This window comes from Tinamus guttatus, unplaced genomic scaffold (genome assembly GCF_059628265.1).
Source record: "Tinamus guttatus ecotype Peru unplaced genomic scaffold, ASM5962826v1 Tinamus_guttatus_pri_ptg000269l, whole genome shotgun sequence".
Classification (NCBI taxonomy): Eukaryota; Metazoa; Chordata; class Aves; order Tinamiformes; family Tinamidae; genus Tinamus; species Tinamus guttatus.
The window spans coordinates 37,084-45,255 of record NW_028288803.1 but is presented as its reverse complement, the minus strand read 5'-3'; positions in this window follow the sequence as shown (position 1 = coordinate 45,255).

The window sequence follows — 8,172 nt, the reverse complement described above, 5'->3', positions numbered from 1 at the left end:
CAGAAGGTACAGCCCAAGTGGATGATCATAGATCATATTGATAGCATATTTTAAAGCCAGCTTTGTTAGAGATGCAAAAATATAGCAGAGCAAACTATCTGTTTTATGTATGTTGTGTGGTGGTTGTAGAGATGTGCATTTACACAGACCTCTGGCAGAAATCATCTGAATCCCATTTGTATTTTAATAGATTAAGCGCATATCTACACTACATATATATATATATATATATGAAACTGTGTATTACGTATGGTGTTTGATAGTAGCGTGACCTGAGGACTGCCATAAGCACCTTCCGAAATCGAGCCTCTGCTTCCCGGATTGCTTTTATTCCCAAATGCTTTTAGCATTAGCTCTCCTGGTGAAGTAATCTGTCTGCTGCACGTCGAGGATCCTCTTGTGTCTTAAAACAGTGTCTTCCTGCCAATGAGAAACTGGTGTAATTGCACAATTGCTTATTTCAGGTTTTGTATTTCTGCTCCTAGGATTTGCTCTGTAAACATATGCCTTAGGAAGATACTTTTGAAATTGTCTATAGCTAACGATCTATAAAAGGACTTACTAATAAGAGTGAAGAGTCACATTGCTCTGAATTTCAGTGCGCAACTACTGCTGACTTCTGGTGCTGGTAGTCAGTTCCAGTACAACTTAAAACTACTGAAAACCTGTGACATCTGCTGAAACTATAAAATAGTACTTTAAAACATCTGTATGCATCACACACTGTAAATACACTTCACAATATTTCTAGTAGGAACTAGCTGTGGTTAGTAATTTTCAGAGACCAAACTTAAAAGTATTTTAAGCTTTCCTTTAAAAGTGGTGGTAAATTCATCCTACACTATATCTATTGCCACTGCTAAAAGTGACAGTCACCAGCAGCAAAGTATTAGATGAGAGATAGGGTATTATGAACTTCTTTTATTACTAGAAATAAATAGTAGCATAAATGAGTTTTGCTGTACATGGAAAGGGCAGATCTGTGGCTAGTGTAAGTCAGGATAGCAAACTCAAGCCCTGCTGAATTTATGCCAGGTCTTTATACCATATCTGTCCCCTAATGATCTGCTTGTTTTTTTGTTTCTGTTTCTGTTTTCTGTTTTTCTTTTGGTCTCCTATCTTTATCTTTAATTGTTGTCTACTTACTTTTGAAGGTAATACTAAAGTCTATTTCCCCTTTTTATGTTTTTTTTTTAATTATTATACTAAAATCTTATAATTCAGAAGGACTTAGGATAATAACAGAATATACTGTTTTGAAAATTGGAGGAGGGAGGGCCATAGAGAAACATTTAGAGATATGGTTTATTTCCTCAAAAAAATGGATGAAATTAATTTGTGCTTTAATGTAATTGTTTTCATTTTAGCTATTTTAGGTAGATGGTTGCCATCTTTCCGCTCTTGGATTAAAATAGTAATTTATTGAAAGCAAAATAATGTTTCCTGCTCTAATTTGCATTCAAATTGTATACTTTTTTCTTTTTTATTTCAAAGAACATACATAATTACTTTTTTTTTTAAATAAAGCACAAATTTGGAGTCAATTCTATTTGTTCCTTTTTTAAAAAAAATAAATTGGTAGAACTGGACCAGCTATTTTGGTAAAACCCAAGAGTAGAAAGATGATAGAGATGCTTTTAAAAAATTAACCGTAAAGCATCATTTACATTGTATCTTCTAATCATGTGAATGACAATGTTGTAAAAAGCATTAAAGTTTACAAATACTAATTATCAAATAACACATTTGTATAAAGCATTCAAATGAAATATTTCAAAATGAATAAATCACTGATTGTAACTGCCTTGAATCATCTTAAAAATTGTGAAGACTTATTTTGTTCAACTAGGTCATTTCCAAACTATCTAGTTGTGTAAACAATATCTTAAAATCTTGTTTTAGGTGTATTTTGTACAACAGTGAGTAATAAAATTTTTGCAAAATAAAAGGATCTCCTACAGAAACTTCTTCCTTTCTTGCACTTGAGCTGGTTTATGAAGACAAATTTGCCTGTTACTGAAGCATGCTGGATTTTTAAATTTTAAAATGCTTTTAGGATGTTCTGCTATGGCACTGGGACTGTTTGTCCTTGCAACCTGAGCAAGGGTGAGTTGTAGGTAAGTATGGGGAGTTGTCTGTGGAGCTTCCCTAGTGCTGGTATAAAGAAGTGCTCAGAAACCAGTTTGAGCCCAAGCGCGCAGTGTTCTTCTGTTATCTCCCTGATAAAGTGTGTAACTGCAGAGTGAATTTGCAAAAAGCTGTGTAACTGCAGAGTAAGTTTGCGAGACAACACAGTTCCAATGTTAAAAACGTAATGAAAGCCATCGGGAGAAGATAACTTCCACCTTTATCAGTCATAAAGTTGTAGGATATTAGGATTGCAGGAATTGCTAGAGCAGTGGAATAGCAACTGCATGTTCAGGGAATTGCTATACTTTAGCTATAGCTTCTCTGATGGGTGCAAACCAGTCCAACCCTGAGTTCCCTAACACCATGGGGCCAAAGGGCACTGCCTACGAGCAGTGAGGAGAGAAGCAGTACAGGCAGGTGGGCTCAGGGACAAGGCAGCAGTCATAGAGCACCCAGGAGAGGTGTGTGCAGGTGGAGCTTGGCAGGAACAACCCCACCGGAATGAAGGATACTGCACTCACAGAGCCCAGCGCTTGACAGCTGCTTTAGCCATGGAGAAGTTGTGAGGACGAGAGGTGAAAGACAGAAGGGCTGATGCTGCCTGAACTGCCCTTCAGCATCACCATGAAATTGGGATCTAGCATCTTCCACTGGTTCCTTGACCTTGCTTTTTTTTCCAGGATGGATGTATTTTGGTGGGAGAGACCAAAATAATCTTTTATTACAAAACTATAACACAAGGTGTTACTCTCTTTCCTTTAATCCCATTCAGTGCCATCTGAAGAAGTTAAAGGCAAAGGTATCTTAGATTAAAAACACATTGTTAATGGAACAGAAATGCGTCTGAGATGAGAGGCACTGACCTGTCTAAGGAAGTTGGCCTTGCACTGAAAAACTGACTGCTATGAAAGACATCACCTTGTTTTGTGCTTTGGTTTTGGCCTTACAATATTCGATGTATACCTTTTAAAGGAGAATGTGTGTGTATGTGTTTTTCCATGATGTATTGCTGATTTCTGCACAAGAATTAATTCAACTCGCTATGTCTATTTGTCTATAAATTGTTTATAGGCTTCAAGTAGAAGTATGAACAGAGTCATTTGAACCTCTGCAATCTTTAATTCATTTAATGTCAAATGACATCATCCACATCCCTGCTGACAGAAATTCAGGAAAAATAAAGTGATGGGTAAAACAACATGAAATTTTGGAAAAGCTAGAATTATAAAATTGCCTATGTAATACTGGTATTTAGCAATTCTAGTCACGAAAATGTATAGAAGTGATATATATGTTGTTTGCATAGCTTTCAAGCATCTATTGATCTTATGCTTACTGATACTGCTCACTGAAACACACTGAAAACTTTACATATGATTTCAAAGTACCTAAAGAAATCTGCATGCCCACAGTATCAACTTCATATTATTTGGAGGAGCCCAGGTTTGTCCTTTTTATTTAAATAATTTCAAAAGCAATTTATTCTCCTAACCCAACCACCTGCTTCGCCTTTCCTCCTTTCTGTCTTTATCTTCAGCCTTGGGCCCAGCCTCTGTTTCTTTGAATATACTAATTCTAGCTCTTAATTATTCTGGTTCAGCTCATGTGTGGGCTTTCTGCATGCTAGGAAAGGCAATACAGGGATTGTATGCAAAAAGGAATTAATTCAGTACATGCATCTCAACTGTAGACATTTACAGATGAGGTAATCACCCTGGAGCTCATTTATAGTTAGCAGAATTTTAGAAAGTGGAGTCCAGGTGATGATTCATCTAATGGCCTCTATTTGGCTGGCAAATCTCATCCAGTCTTCCTCACTTCAGTTATGAGGTCCGTGGTTACAATAACAACTGAAAGGAAAGTCTTGGTCAACCACAAAAGTTCTTAGATGAAACATGATTCCAACATATGATGCTTTACCTTTTAGCCATCAGTAATGCTTTATTTAAAGAGTAAATCAGACTTAAATTTGAGCGTGACAAGCAGGACCATGTTTTTGTAAGAATAGCAAAACATATATCCCTGATACCACAGTAATACTCATGCAAAAGTTAACCTTTATTTTTAATAAAATAAGAGATAAGAAGATACCAGAACTTCTGAATAATGTATTTTTCCTATGTGCGTGCATGGGGGTGGACTTTTGTTTTTTGTTTGTTTGGTTGACTTTGAGTTTTTTTTTTTCTAAGAAGTCATTACATCTTTAAGGTAAAAGTAAGTATGCTGTAGAGAAAAACAGAAACAAAACCGAATCTGTTTCTACCTAACCCCCCTAAATTTTTGTGATATTTAGTTCAAATAATTTGCATCTGTTCAGGACAGATTATAAGTGGCTGAAAGTAGTCTTGGGTGAACAAGGAAGCATTGCACAACTCTTTAGCTACAGGGAGCTTTGTCTCATAAACCTGTAATCAAGTCTGCTGAATAACTAAACCAAACCACTATAAACTTATCACATAAATGTTTTAGCAGATCAAACAAAATCATAAAGACTCAGCTCTTTCCACCCACTTCTAGGAGACTATAATTTGACCAGAACAAGGAATATATGATGAGGTATTATGCTCCATCTGTGTTCTAAAACATATGGAGGATGAAAGCAGTTTGCGTCCTTTACTTGCCACTCTAACATGGTACTTTTAGATCATCCGATAATGGCTTTCTTTTGTATACAGTTCTATAAACAACATATTTTTATACTTAAAAATAATGAAGAAAATAACAGTAACAATATCAAAATATTATTCAAAAATCATAATATATGTTTATGAGGAAGCATCAAAGACAAATACTATGTAGCACTATAAATTTTCTGAGAGGTGATTAAGTTACAGAAAGTTTATAAACCCATATAATTGGGTTATATGATCCTGAGGGATCATTTGACAATTTGCTGGCCTGAACTTCAACGCTTTCTCTGCATAAATCCAAATTTTGTATCTAATTTTCTAAAATTTAAAAATTCTCAGGACACACATGTTTTACATGTATGTAAAACAAAAAAGAAAATATATTTGGACAGGATGAAGAACTTGCCTGATGTGATTTTAATAAGGATGATAAACTTTGCAAGCTATCAGTCAGTTAAGCAGTTTGAAGGTAGCTATTTCTGTTAGAATGATAAGAGACAGACTTGTCAGAGCGGAATAGGTATTGTAAACAAACCACAGTTTGATTAGTTTTCATTGCAGCTGACAAGCATGATTTGACTTAAGAAGGAAAAGGCTATGTAAATAGCTGGAATAGCTGTGTGAACTCTGAAAGCAACTCTTATGTTTTCAGTTGCAGGCCTGTATTGAATTTTTGAGCAGCCGCTATCAGTTTCACACACATTTCCCTACATAAAGATCTGTGGTTATAGAGACTTGACTGACAGAATATTTCTCTTCATGCTCTTTGTGCACAAGGTTATTAAGCACAGCATTGCTATTGATAACAAGGGGCACAATTATAACTGAAAGTTGGTTTCATTAATGATAGGAACATGATTAGGATAGCTTAATATAGAGCTGCAAATGCAAAATCAGTCTACAAGAATAAAACCAGAACATTATTAAGTCAATGGTCGAATGACAAAATAGAAATGCTTTATGATGTATGCAAATACAGATAATAGATTAACATATTAATTGACTCTTTTCAGTATTGATGTTAGAGACCAGTAGTCAACACATGCATCTCCAGCTATACAGAACATATATTTCCTCTGGATGGCCTGCACAGTAATGGACAATGTAAAAAGGCAAATTATTCTACATTTATGCTGTAATAAACATCTACATACAAACTGCTTTAAAGAGAATGAAGGCTGGTCAGCCTCACCTTTGTCCCTGGAAAGGTGATAGAGCAGCTCATCCTAGAGACCATCTCTAGGTATGTCAAGGAAAAGAAGGTGATCAGGAGTAGTCAGCATGGATTCACCAATGGAAACTCATGTTTGATGAACCTGATAGCCTTCTACGATGAGGTGACCAGCTGGATGGACGACGGGAGAGCCATGGATGTTGTCTACCTTGACTTCAGCAAAGCTTTCGACACAGTCCCCCATAACATCCTCGTAGAGAAGCTCAGGAAGTGTGGACTGCATGAGTGGACAGAGAAATGGATTGAGGACTGGCTGGATGGCAGAGACCGGAGGATGGGGATAAATGCGGTCGAGTCTGATTGGAGGCCTGTAGCCAGTGATGTCCTGCAGGGGTCAGTACTGGGCCCGGTGCTCTTCAACTTGTTCAGCAGTGACTTGGACGAGGGCAGAGAGCACCCTCAGCAAGTTTGCAGATAACACCAAACTGGGAGGAGTGGCTGACACTCCCAAGGGTTGTGCTGCCATTAAGAGGGACATAGACAGGTTGGAGAGTTGGGCCGAGAGGAACCTCCTGAGGTTCAATAAGAAGTGCGGGGTCCTGCACCTGGGGAGGAATAACCCCAGGCACCAGTACAGACTAGGGGTTGACCTGCTGGAAAGCAGCTCCGCAGAGAGGGATTTGGGAGTCCTGGTTGACAACATGTCAACCATGAGTGAGCAATGTGCCCTCGTGGCCAAGAAGGCCAGTGGGATCCTGGCCTGCATCAGGAGGAGTGTTGCCAGGAGGTTGAGGTAGGGCATCCTTCCTCTCTGCTCAGCTCTGGTGAGGCCACACCTGCAGTATTGTGTGCAGTTCTGAGCTCCCTAATACAAGAGAGACATAGAGCTTCTAGAGAGGGTCCACTGTAGAGCCACAAAGATGATTAGGGGACTGGAGCATCTATCCTATGGGGAAAGACTAAGCGAGCTGGGCCTGTTTAGTCTGGAGAAGAGAAGGCTGAAAGGAGATTTGATTAACATGTTCAAGTACCTGAGGGGTGATTGTAGGGAGGATGGGGCCAGGCTCTTCTCCATGGTGGCCAGTGACAGGATGAGGGGTAACGGGTGTAAGTTGAAACACAGGAAGTTCCACCTCCATATGAGGAAAAACTTCTTTCCTGTGAGGGTGACGGAGCCCTGGAACAGGCTGCCCAGAGAGGTTGTGGAGTCTCCTTCCCTAGAGATCTTCCAAAGCTGCCTGGATGTCACCCTGTGCCACATGCTCTAATTGTCCCTACTGGAGTAGGGAGGTTGGATTAGATGATCTCTAGAGGTCCCTTCCAACCTTAGCCATTCTGTGATTTGGTGATTCTGTGAATTAGAGATAGCATTGATCAATAAGGTTGGTGAGGACAGATCTATACTCTAAAACATGATTTTACTGAAGATAAACTATGGTATTGTCATGAATACTTCCATTTAAATGAGTAAAATGTGGAACAAGTTAAGTAAGTACTGCAGAACAAAACAGAAGTAATTAGAGTAAAATCTGTGTGTGGAAATTACATGGTTGGCATAGATGTGTTTGACTATGAGGGAACAATCACTCAATTTTTACTATCATTTTAAATCCAACAACTTTGCTGGGCCATTGCAATACAGAGCTGAGAACTGCTACATGGGAGGCGGATTTTCCAAAATCCTCCTGTAAACTTCACAAAAAGGTGACCACAGCAATGACTTCTAGTATGCTGTGGCCTGTAGGAATCTCACATTACGTATAAATCAGCAGAAGATCTGGCATAATGGGACTGAATCGGCAGATTAAAATGTTTGGTGCCAGGATGTCTGCTTATATGATTGACTGGGTGACTTTGGGCAACTTCAGTCTAGATTTAGTCTGGTCTCTTGACCTAACATCCCCACTGCTGTGATCAGAGGTTGCCTAAGGGGTAGTCACTAGATCAGACTTTATATCTCCATCAGGAGTGATGAGTATATTTGATGAACACATAAAGCAGAGATTTTAACTAAGAACTTCCTAAAGACATCTGGTTTGCTGGCACCAAAACAGTCCTGAGAACTGCACCAGCATAGAGTAAGCACGTACGACTGGGACATGATAATATTTCATGGAGTTATTCATGGACTTTTTTATTACAGTCCACTAAATTTAGAATAGATATGTTATGATTTAATGTTTTTCTGGATGCCTTGAGGAACAGCTACCGTATTTATCTGTGTCATTCCACACTAAA